The sequence below is a fragment of the Erinaceus europaeus genome, chromosome 16 (genome assembly GCF_950295315.1).
Source record: "Erinaceus europaeus chromosome 16, mEriEur2.1, whole genome shotgun sequence".
NCBI lineage: Eukaryota > Metazoa > Chordata > Mammalia > Eulipotyphla > Erinaceidae > Erinaceus > Erinaceus europaeus.
In genome coordinates this window covers 24,156,925-24,169,700 of record NC_080177.1, presented here as the reverse complement: position 1 = coordinate 24,169,700, position 12,776 = coordinate 24,156,925, and the positions used below count along the sequence as shown (strand labels likewise).

The 12,776-nt window shown below is 44.7% G+C and overlaps 1 protein-coding gene and 1 long non-coding RNA gene across 2 annotated transcripts in view; one reads left to right on the top strand and one right to left on the bottom strand.

Moving 5' to 3' along the window:
• RAD51B (RAD51 paralog B) overlaps positions 1 to 9,496 on the top strand; it is a 975,550-nt gene extending 966,054 nt beyond the window's left edge. The window contains exon 14 of the mRNA XM_060174759.1: positions 7,367 to 9,496. The gene's annotated coding sequence lies outside the window, so the exon portion shown is untranslated. The remainder of the gene's footprint in view (positions 1 to 7,366) is intronic.
• The window catches only part of LOC132533424 (uncharacterized), a 44,040-nt gene continuing 31,278 nt past the window's right edge, over positions 15 to 12,776 (bottom strand). Inside the window, exon 3 of the long non-coding RNA XR_009545298.1 lies at positions 15 to 180. This is a non-coding gene — a long non-coding RNA (uncharacterized LOC132533424). The remainder of the gene's footprint in view (positions 181 to 12,776) is intronic.

Sequence of the window (12,776 nt, the reverse complement as noted above, 5' to 3'; positions counted from 1 at the left end):
TTACCAGTTGAGAACTAAGCTCCTTCATTATAGGAAGCTCCCCCTTGACCCTCCAGGCCTACCATGTCCTGTGAGCCATGTCTGTGGCCAGGACTGCTTGATATTTTCTTGCTGTTGAAAACAGTGGCCTTGTTGATCTCTGAAAGTCCCAGATGAAGCTGATTCTGCTATTTTTAATCTCTGAAATAAGCAAAGAAGAAAGGCCTAATTGCAAACAGACTGAACTTTACATTGGAAATATGTATGTCTCCAGAGGCACCTAGACAGTGACTGAAACCTTCACAGCCCCCCCATCCTAGCACACCCCCACTCCTCACTCCAGATCACACAGGCCTGCACACAGGGAGGTCTGGGGCAGTAGGAGGGACTGGAGTCAGGAGTTTAGCCTGGGCCTTGGACTAACCAAACCAGCTTAGCTGGCCCCTTGGGCCTGAGGACAGGGGCTCAGCATGAGAAACAGGAAGATATTTTGCCCACAGTTTGAACCCTAGCTTTGGGGAGGTTCTTTCTTCTCTCACTCCCCCATCATTTGGGGTTTTCTGGTCCTTTTTCTATTCTGTGATTGTCAAATTTCAGCCATGGGGAGGGTTTCAAACATACCACTGAGCTTGAGACACACGGACACACACACACGGACACACACACACATGCACACACCATGCCACACCACCCCCACCCATTTACCACACAGCCCTGGGATTTGTGGCCAAGTGAGGCTTAATAAATAAGAGTTTTAAGACAGTTCACATGACACTTCCCACCCCAGTCTTGCCCACAAGCTCCAGCAGCAGCAAAGTCCCAGCCAGAACCCTGGGTCTTGTTGGCAACAGGGCTGCCGGGTCGCTGGGGCGGTGAGCAAGCTCAGGCCTTGTGGCCTGCTGTGCCTCAGTTTCCCTGCCTGTTGGTTTGGACAACCATGACGGCAGCTAAATCTGAAGTGTCTGCCTGCTGGTGGGACCAGGCACTAGACTGAGGCTCTGTTGAGTGGCACACATTTCCCAGAAGGAGTCAAAGAATAGAGTCGCTAAAATAGACGGGGGAGCCGAGGGCCCAGAAAGGCCGCCAGAGTAGATTAGACACGCTGTTGAAAAAACCACCCTGGTGACTTTATTGAGGGTGCTTGCTCATCAACAGCCAGTGTATTATTTTAACTCCCCCAGGCTGGGCTGGCTCTTGCTTGGGATGGGAAGTGTGGGACTGGAACCATCCACCAGCCCTGCTGTTCTCAAGGTCACCCTGGGAGCTGGGGCTCTTCCAAAGGAAGTCAGCATGGGGCGCCAGGATTTGGCGGAATGGCTGGACAGATGGACAGTCTTGGAGTGAGAAGCTCATGGCTGAGAGTCTGGGAGGGTGGTGGTGGTGGTGATGGTGGCGATGGTCTCCCCTGCTGCTATAGCTCTGCTGGTGGGAGTTTGTCTCTGTTTCCAGGATATTTCTGTTCAAAAATAAAGTAAAAATCTTCCTTTCCTTACATTTGTCTCTTGGACTCATGAATCGGTGCAGAGGGCAGTAGGCCAAGAATGCAGACCTGGAAATGATCCAAGCTGGCTTCCAGGGATCCCCCAGCCCCCAGCCATCACCAGGATGGTCTTTCAGCTCACATCCTCTGTCTCCTCACAAGATCAGCTTTGCCTTCCTGGCCACATGTTTCTTCTAGGCCACCCTCCCCACCCACCCCCAACCCCCTGCTTCATATGGAGAACAACATGGCAGGTCCTCTCCACCCCCCACCCCTTCCTCTAGAGTTCTTCAGTTGACAAGGAGACTGAATTCAAGCTTTCCAGCACTGTTGTGGAAGGCCAGCATGGGTCTATTTGTAGGCAGGGACTCACAAATGCCTCCTTTCAGCACTGGAAACCCTCTCTTCCCTCTTACAGTTAACTCTCAGCTTCCCATTCACATTCTGCATCTCTGCCAGAAATACTCCAGGCCAAGGCAAGCAGATCCAGAACAGCGTCTGTGGGCCGCAAACCCTCCTGGGGACCAGTTCTCTTCTGAATCTACCAGATTGCAGTATGATGCCAGCCTGGCATCCACCACCAGGCCTCCTAGGATGGTAGCCCAGGGAGGCACAGCCCAAACCCTTGATCCAACTTCTTCCCAGAGTAGTTCTACTGGCAAAATGAAGCTCCTGGCAGAATAAAGGTCAGCTTGGAGTCTTTATGAGCTACCTGTGGTAACCAAGCAAACCACCCACTGTGGGTCTGAGGGCTCACCATTAGGGACAGTCTGAGGAAAAGGGAAGAAGTATGAACATTTTGGATAAGCCATTGAGACCAAAAATGTCTTTATCTGGAAATGACCACACAGAAACTTAGTGTTTAAAGTCTTTCTTCCTTCCTTCCTTCTTTCCTTCCTTCCTTTCTTTCTTTCTCTCTCTCTCTCTCTCTCTCTCTCTCTCTCTCTCTCTCAGAAAGATAGGAGAGAGAGAAAGAACCAGACATCACTCTGGTATATGTGCTACCAGGGATTGAACTCAGGACCTCATGCCCAAGAGTCCAGTGCCTTAGCCACTGCACCACTTCCCGGACCACGTTAAAAAAAATATCTTTTTAAGTGTTAGTGAAATAGCTCACTTGGATAGTGCTCTGCTTTCCCATGTGTAAAACTCAGGTTCAAGCCTGACCTCCACTGTACTGAAGGAAGCTCTGATGCTGTGGTGTCTCCCTCACCCCCTGCACCTCTCTGTTTCTAACTATAAAAAATAAAATACAACAGCCAAGTGGTAATGCACCCAGTAGAGTGTACATTGTAATGCACAAAGACCGAGATTTGAGCCCCTGGTCTCCAAAGCTTTGTGAGTGATAAGGCAAGGATGCATGTCTCTCTCTCTCTCTCTCTCTTTCTCTCTCTCTCTCCCTCCCTCTCATTTTCTGGCTGTCTCTATCCAATAAATAAATAAAGATGAAAAAATTTAAAACTAAGGTATCTTTTATTTTTCTTTATTTATTTTGAATAGAGATAGGGAGAAATTGAGAGGGAAGGAGGAACTAGAAAGGGAGCGAGAAAGAGAGATACTTGTAGTATTGCTTCACAGCACAAGAAGCTTCACCCCTGCAGGTGGGGATCAGAGGCTCGAATGTTGGTCTTTGAGTACGTTTATAATGCATGCGCAGCTAGGTGCACCACCACCTGGCTCTGAGATACCAATTTTTTTTCCTATATCATCAGCAGGTTCTTTTTTTTTTTTTTAGTTTTTTTATATTTACTTATTCCCTTTTGTTGCCCTTGTTGTTTTATTGTTGTAGTAATTATTATTGATGTCTTTGTTGTTGGATAGGACAGAGAGAAATGGGAGAGAGGAGGGGAAGACAGATAGGAGGAGAGAAAGATAGACACCTGCAGACCTGCTTCACCACTTGTGAAGTGACTCCCCTGCAGGTGGGGAGCCAGGTGCTCGAACTGGGATCCTTATGCCCATCCTTATGCTTTATGCCACCTGCGCTTAACCCGCTGTGCTACCGCCCGATTCCCCATCAGCAGGTTCTATACACAAATGATAAGTGATAATGGGGAGTGATTTGGAAATAGTAATAGGTGTAGGTGTGGCTTAGGAGAAAAGGTGGAACCATAGGAAAAATTGGCAATATATATATAGATAGATAGATAGATAATAGTTATAGAAATAATAATCAACCCACATCTGTGACCTTGGGGGAGCTACTGCAGTTTCCAATGGATAGAATGGGGACACAGAACTCTGGTGGTGGGAATAGTATGGAATTATACCCATTATCTTATGATTTTGTAAACCAATATTAATTCACTAATTTTAAAAAAAGAAAGGAGTGATAACTCCCAAAGAGACAGGGGTTCTATTTTAAAAAATATTTGTTTATTTTAATGAGAGAGAGAAAGATACAGTGAAAGAGACTAGAGCCTTGCTCAGCTCTGGCTGATGGTGGTACATGGGATTCAATCCGGGACCTTGAACCGTCAGGCATGAGAGTTGTTTGCAGAACTATTATGTTGTTCCCTCAACTGGGATTCTAACCCTTTGTGTCCTAGCAGGTGACACTCAGGCTCCAGGAATTCCAACCCAATATCTTCTGGAGCTGTTGCACTGTGGTAACAGAATAGCAAAACAGGCTGCTTTCTGTGTACCTTTTCTCTAAGTTTGAAATTCTTTTAAATTAATTTATTATTATTTTCAATAGTTCATTTTTAATTTGTAGGCACATCTCATGTCAAGGCAATAGTTTAGTAATTTGTCAGCTTTCACAGGTATACTCTATCTTCTCAGATCCAGCTCTAGCTCTGACCTCCCCACAACCCCCATTCAGATTTCCCAGAAGTCCAGAATTCCCAGAAGCTTCAATTTTCCTTCTCTACTTCTTTTTAAAAATAATTTTAAATAAATATTTATTTAGCTATTTATTCCCTTTTTGCTGTCCTTATTGTTCTGTTGTTATAGTTCTTATTGATGTCATCATTGTTGGATAGGACAGAGAGAAATGTAGAGAGGAGGGGAAGACAGAGAGGGGGAGAGAAAGACAGACACCTGCAGACCTGTTTCACGACCTGTGAAGCGACTCCCCTGCAGGTGGGGAGCCGGGGGCTCAAACTGGGATCCTTAAGGCCGGTCCTTGCACTCTGTGCCACCTGCGCTTAACCCACTGTGCTACCACCCAACTCCCCCTTCTCTACTTCTTATGTGCTCCACACATTTCACTTTTTTAAATTTTTACTGAAGACCACCTCATATGTTCCCTGTTTCTAATGTAGGTGACTTGTGTCTGCTGGAGTCTCTGTGTCCTCCAACCCTGTCCTAAATTCTGACCCCAAGAACAACTCCCAAATGCTCCGGATGTTGTATGGCCTTAGACATTACTATGAATTTGATTGGTTTCTCCAAGAAGGAAAAATTTTTTTAAAAAAATAGAGCTATTTATTTATTTATGAGAGACATGAGGAAGGGAAAGAACCAGAGCATCACTCCTGCACCTGTAATGCTGGGGACTGTACTCTACTGCACCACCTCCCAGATTACAGAGGAAGGAATTTCAGTGTTCACAAAGACGATAGGAATATTCACCAAAACTGGGACTGAAGGCCTGGGTGCCCCTTTCCTGGGGGTAGTGCTGTAATGAATGACTATTCCTTTCTAGGCAGTGCCCCAATAGTGCTTCCTAGAACCTCACAGTGGCCTATGGAAGGTAACTAGATGGGTGAACAGTGTCTTATAATCAAACCAGATCCCAAATATAAAACCAGAGAAGCTAAGTAATGTGAGTTTGACAACTCCCGGTAATAAGCATGCTATTTATAGACTCTGTGATGCGTATGGAGCAGAGAGTCCCAGAGACTGTGTTTCAGACTGGACATCCTGAGAGGCTGGTGTGCTCTGTTTTCATTCCCTTCCTCCTCTTTCTTCACTCATGTCGTGCCTGGAACTTTCCATGACACTGAGACAAGAACATGAAATCGTTATTGTTTCTCAATCCTTACTAGTGCTGGGGAAGGATTTTAAAATTGCTTTGTGTAAGGATGATTGGAGATGATTGAAAAACATTCCGAGGCTTCAAAATCATATTGCTATTACACAGAAATCTCCATCCAAGAGTTTTGCAACTCTAGGTAGAGGAAGGCCTACCTATCCTCAGAGATCTTTGAAAGCAATGGAGCTGGGATTCAAAAAACTTAATAAGTAAAAAAAAAAATAAATAAACGACAAAATTCTTTTGTAAGTCATATATGGACTCATCTGGAGTCTGAGTTTCCAGAGAATCTAGATCCACCTAGTCTGGATTTTTCTTTCTCTTAAGACTTCTATTTTATTTTATTTTATTTTATTTTATTTTATTTTATTTTATTTTATTTTTGTTACCAGAATTATCACTGGGGCTTGATGCCTACATGAAGACTTTACCACTCCCAGGCCTATTTTTTTTTCTTTTTTGTTTAATAGAGGATAACAGACAGATAGAAAGGATGAGAAACGGACCAGGTGATGGCACAGCTGGCTAACCACACACATTACAGTGCACAAGGACACAGGTTCAAGCCCCTGGTCCCTGGGGGAACGTTTCTTGAGTGATGAAGCAGGGCTATAGGTGTCTCTCTGTCTCTTCCCCTTTCTATCTCCCTCTTCCCTCTCAATTTCTCTCTGTCTCTATTCAATAATAAATAAATTTAATTTAATTTAAAATATTTTTTAAAAGAAAGGAAAGAAGAGAAAAAGAGAGCTATAAAGAGAAGGAGAAACACCTGCAGCACTGTAGCACTGTCCACCATTCCTGGAGCTTCCCCTATACAGGTGGGGGCTAGATCCTTACACCTGGTAAACTTGTGTGATATACACCAATGCTTAGTTCCTAAACCTACTTTTATATTGGATAAAAGTCCCTGAGGCAAATCCATTAACAAAGGATGAGAACCTCAAATTTTGCTGTTTGTTTAGCTCAGAAGAAAAATGGAGAAATGTCCCTTCAAGCAATCTAGAAAGTACTTGCCAGAGAACAAGTCGCATACAGCTACACAAGCATCAGGGAAGTCCTGTGGATTAGACAGGATGGAAAATCACCATGAGCTCATCATGTTCATCTCCCCTGGGGCCACCACAGCCAGGATGCAGCTTCTCAAACCCTCTCCTGGGGGGACTGTACTCATCACCTTTCTCTTGCATTGGACCATGACCAGTGTTCCTGATTAAGCTCCCATAGGCCCCCCGCCCCAACTCCCCAAATAGGCAGCAGTTATAAAACAGAGTTCTTCATGCAAGGAAATGAAGTCCAGAACATTCTCTACTACATATTGTTGTTGTTGTTATTGTTTTCACTGTGGTCTACACTAAATAGTTATCCATCCTCCCCTCCCCTACTCCACCTCTAAAACTTGACCATATCTAACGTCTCTAGACAAGCCAGATAGGTCAAAACAGAAATGCCAAATCCTGTGGCAGCACTGGGGATTGAACTTGCTTTTTAGAAACTATTGGACAGGACAGGAAAGAGTGGCACCTGTTTTCATACTAATAAAATCTTCTCTGGGAGAGCAAACAGAAACAATGATCTGAATATAATGAGAACGTTTTCATTTTCACCACAGTGAAACAAGCATGTTTTTTTTCCTTCTGATTACAAAAAAAAAAAAAAAAGGTAAATACAACTAGAATATGATTGGCAATATTTTGTAGTTTTACCTTCTAGAATTTCTCTTTGGATAGTATTTTCCGCATGGTATTTATTATATGTTGCATGTTATAGTATATATATATATATATATATATATATATTATTAGTAAACAATGGATGATTATATACATTATTCATGTACAAAATACCCTTATGTATTATTTATGAAATAAATATTCATATATTTCATAAAAATGCAAGAAATCATCTGTGTGTCTTTTGTCTTCTTTAAGGTAACATGTGAGAGTTGTAAATAATCATAAAATATGTTGGAACCAAAAGAAAGGTGAAAATCACACCCATTGCCAGCACTCAAGAAAGACCACTTTCATTTGCTGCCAGTGCTCATTGATCTCAAATACACAGCCGTATAAAACAATATGTCCAAGTACACAGAAATAGCATCATGATGTGTGCTTTGTTCTGCCAGTGACCAGGGGTAATGCCAATGGAAGTCAGACACCATTGTGTTTCCTTCCCTTGAGTCATCATGTGCTCTGGCTCCTCGTGGAGGGAACTCCACCTGGAATAACTGGGTCTCTCTACTCAGCCTGGAGGATCTAAGTGAACTATCCTGAGTTGCATGAATCATTGTGAAGAGGGGTCCTAAAATTTTAAAACGCTCCTTTGACATAGCAAGCAAAGCCAAGAAGTCTAAGGGCTTTTTCTAATTCAGTGCGGCAAAGCTCTCTGAGAGAGAGTCTAAGGAAAGTTCCTCCAGATGGGGAAAGACAATGGAAGACTTGTCCAGGCCAAGAGGAGAAGCCAAGAAGAGAAGAGGAGAGGTAGCAGATAGTCAAGCACAGCCTTTGCTGCTCCTTTCCTTGATATCAAATCATGAGGGCTGGTCTGTTACCCAGCCAGAGCTTGGGGTATGTACTAGCATCTAGGATAAGGTCCCGGTTTTCTGAGACATTGTTTGAGGAGACTTCAGTGTCTTGGGTTTGTCTGGCACAAATCCAACATAGAGTCATGGGATGGGTTAGAAATGGCAGAAGGAAGTGACTATCTCCGTGTCTAGACATATGGGCCTACCATGGCAGTCCTATTGTTACAGCATGCTTGGGTGTCTAGGGGATTCCTGATTCCTTCCTGGGCCAACACAGAATCAGAAGTGCTTTAAAAAAAAAAAAAAAAAAAAGCCTGGGGTTGGAACCAAGAAGCCACAGCATCCTCATGCATCCATTCTAAGTGGAATGCTTTAAATCCTAATTTTGTGAATACTCTTTCAAGTTGAGAATCATTTATTAAGTTTCAACCCACAGGAAGAAAGCAAAGATGCAAGCCTTGGCCTCAAAGAGCTCAAAATCTAGACTATAACTCACTCTATACTGCTGTCCTGCATACATTACTAAAAGTCAGGTTGAGGTCGGTGCTGCGGGAAGCGGATGTGGAACGATTCCACAGCCCTCGCTGCTGCGCTGGGCAGTCAGACCTCTGAGCCCAGAGCCCAGCCATTGTTCTCTCATCCTGTTTTCTATGGCCTTTATCTTTTCCCCTGCCCTTGATCCCAGCCATATCCTCTCTTTAGTCCTCCATCCCAACCTGCTTTCTGCAACCTTTCTTCTAACCCTGCTTCCATGAGTCGTGGAGTATTCGTGGGAACAACAAACCCAGGAGAGAGAGGGTCAAGCTCGGAGGCTGTACTCACGCTATCTGGAAAATGGGACCAGAGTAATAATGGGCGTGGGAAGTGGAAAATACTACTGAGGAATTTTCTCATCTACCACCTATTTCTTGTAAGTATTTTTTTTTTAATTTGTTGAACCTTTTACTTTTTATTTGTTGTTTTCTTTTTTAATTATTTTATTGGGGGAGGGTGTTAGTGGTTTACAGTACAGTTGTTCACACACAGATATAACCACTCATAATATGTGTCTGCAAGACACTCTACCCTTTCTTTTCCACCATCATGCACCAGTGTCCTTCCATCCCATCCTTTCCCCTCCTACCCCAGAGTCCTTTGCTTTGGTGGGATACACCACACCCAGGTGAAGTTTCACCTTATGTTTTCCCTTGCTTTCCTTGTTTCTTGAGTTTTACCTGTGAGTAAGATCATTCAGTATTTGTCCTCCTCTGTCTGGCTTATCTCACCCAAACAAGGTATCTACAAGTTCTGTCTAAGCTATGGCAAAGGAGATGACTGTCATTTTTAACAGTCACATAATATTCTAGGATGTGTATGTATATAATACAACTTCCTTAACCACTCATCTGTCATTGGACATCTGATTGTTTCTGGATTGTTTCCAAGTTTGGGCTATTTGTCTCTTCCCCCCCCTTTTTTTTTTCTTTCTTTTTAAAATGTATTTGCTAGGACAAAGAGAAATTCAGAGGAAAGGGGGAGGTAGAGAGGAAGAAGAGAGACACCTGCAGCACTGCTTCACCATTTATAAAACTTTACCCCCTGTAAAGGTGGAGAACAGGGTCTTGAACCTGGGCCCTTGTGCCAGGTAAGCTGTATAATCAACCAGGTGCATCATCACCCTGCCCCTGGGCTACTTATCTTTTATCAGTATTACTATGTACCAGGCACTGCCTTGAGCACTTTAACTTCACAACATGAATTCATACATTGGTGTTAATGACTACATGAACTCAGGACTCAAAAATTTGTGCTCCCCTATCGGCAGGCTATGAGGTTAAATGAAGCTCTTTTAGAGAGAAGTAAATGGAGGCACAGAAAGGTTAAGTGATTTATCCAGGATCACACAGCCAATGTGGGAAAGACAGAGTCCGACCCCAGCAGGCAGGTGTCACACCCTCTTAAATAGGCAACAGTTGTGCCAGGGAATTGAGCAAAGCTGTTTCAAGACAAGCTTTGTTTTGTTTTTACTTTCTTCTCCTCTTCTCTTTCTTTCTCTCTTTTGATAAAGACAGAGGGAGAGAGAGAGAGAAGGCGAGAGACCACAGCATAAAAGCTTCCTTCAATGCAGTAAGGGCTGGGGGGTTGAACCTGGACTGCTCCCATAGCAAAGAAGCACATTATCCAAGTGAGTTATTTCCCCAGGCCAAGATAGACTTTCATGCCTGCAGTTCCATGGTTCAATCCCTGGCACTCCTATGAGCCAGAGATGAGCAGTGCTCTAGTAAAATAGGTGTGTGTGGTGTGGGGAGGGGGGGTAGGAAGAGAAGAGAAGAAGAAAGAGGCAGTTGGGGACACCAAATACTCTGAGACGAAGGACTGCTTAAGTTGGGGGGGGGGCTCTAGGCTGGCTGTGGAGGTCTCACAGAATCTAAACCCATCCTGAATGGTCTCCAGAAGCTTTTCCAATGGACAGATGTCTTAGTGTGTCTGTGGTCCCCATTTGATGGTTCTGGAAACCCAGGCAGGGAGCTCAGGCTACGGGGCACCCCCAGGCTGGCAGGGGAAGCTGTCAGGAGTAGAGTACATGTCTGTGCCACCTACTCTAGGAACAGAGCCAGTGTCCAGGAAGGCACATGCTGACGCCTGCACAGGCGCAGTGAGCCTCAGCTGAGGAATGCACATGGGAGGAAGAGCCTCGAAGGCCTCTGTTCCTGCTCGATGCAGCTGAACTGAGCTGCCAAGTTGTGGGCCTCTCCCGCAATATTCAGGGCTATCTTTCCACTTGCTGGGGGGAAGGTCAGAGTGAGTCAGGGGAGTTCCGACCTACTAGAGGGCCATACCAACCCAGAGCTGAAGATGAGTCAAAAAGATGAGTCTGTGGATATCTCTCTCTTTTTCTCTTTCTTTCCTTCTTTCTTCCTCCCTTTTTTTCTTTCTTCCTCCTTTTCTTAATTTCTTTCTAACATTTATTTTTTATTATGTTGTATTGCAACCCATCAAGGTTATCACTGGGGCTGTGTCTGCACAACAAATCCACTGCTCCCAGCAAACCTTTTTTTTTCTCCTCATATTTGTTAGGATGGAGAGGAATTGAGAGGGGAAGGGGAGACAATGAGGGAGAGAGAAAGAGAGAGAGAAAGAGAGAGAGAGACCTGCAGATGTGCTTCACCACTTACAAAGATTCCCTACCCACTACAGGGGACCAGGGGCTTGAAAATTATCCTCATCTTTTCTTTAAACAACAACTTTTTAAATGTTTTATTTATTTCTTAATATCTATTTTTTGATAGGACAGAGATTGAGATGGGAAGCAGGGGGAGAGAGGGAAAGAAAGATCTGTACTACTGCTTCACTGTTTGTGAAGCTCTCAACACACACACACACACACACACACACACACACACACACACACTCACGGGGACTGGTGGCTTGAACCTGAGTCCTTATGCATAATAACATGTGCACTCTAACAGGTGTGCCACCACCCAGCCTCTGTGGAGTATTTCCAACCCTTTAGATCACTCAGCCTTGGCAGTGACCCAGTGGAGGAGTCAGGCCTGTGGAGTGGAGGTGGGGACACTGAAGCTCAAGGTTGAAGCTAAAATAAAATGGGGGGGGGGGGGCTGGGTGGTGGTTCATCTGGTTGAGCACTCATGTTACAGTGCCCAAGGACCCAGGTTCAAGTCCCCAGTCCCCACCTGCAGGGGGAAAGCTTTGCAAGTAGTGAAGCAGGGCTGCAGGTGTCTCTGTCTCTCTCCCTCTCTATCTCTCCCTTCTCTCTTGATTTCTGGCTATTTCTGTCAATAAATAAATAAAGATAATTTTTAAAAAATTAAAAATGGCATTTCAGAAACCACAAACCAAATGCCTCGGCCTCTTTTTCCAGACCCATCTTCCATATAATGTCTTGTCTGGAACATTGCAGTGTTTTAAATATTAAGTAGAGCTTGAGCCTAAGCCAACCCTTGGTTTGGCCATGGGGAATCAAGTTCTGACAGCCAGGGATCCATGCATCTGAACCTGCCTAAGTAAAAGATAGGCTGGTAGCTTCCCTGTGTACCCCCAAATCAGCCTGCTTCCCTCAACGCAGTACTCTTCACAGGGGCCTAAACACATTCACACATGCCACTTCCTGTCCTTGAAGTCTCTTGCCCCCCCCCTGCCCCTCCCTCCAATCCCAGAGTTCCCCCACCTCCTATCATGGAGCTCTGTCATGGCTGCCCTCTCCATGGGCTCAACCACTCCTCCTGACTTCTAAGTAAGTAGAAATAATCTACCTCCACCCTCACAGCGTCGTGAGCCTTGGCTCCTTCCCCTCACCTGTGCTGTGCTCAGCACTAAACACTCACCATGCTTTATCTCATCCATCCATGTCCCAACTTTACAAGATGGATATTTTTATCCACCTTTTACAGATAAGGGAAACAAGGCACAGAGTGATAAAATAACTTGCCCAAGGTGACTCAACTAGTAAGGGTCTGGTTTTTGAGCCACCACTTAACTCTTAACCACTGAGCTCCATGGACTCCTCCTGTCCCTGCAGCCAGCCTTGGTAGACCATCCTCTAGGACCTCCATGACCCCACAGAGCTCAGCCTCGTGCTACCTCCACAGTCTACACATGGGAAGCCTCTGAGCCAAAGCTGAACCAGCTGAATTTGATTCAAGAAGAAATCGTTGTGAGTGAGATACAGAACCACTTTGCTCTCTTTGAATAACTTGATTAAGATCCTTCTGTGTCCAGCCCCACTACACACACTCCCGCACACACACACACTCCCGCACACGCACACACTCTGTATTAGGTCCCAGATAAAATCAACTGAACATCTTGCC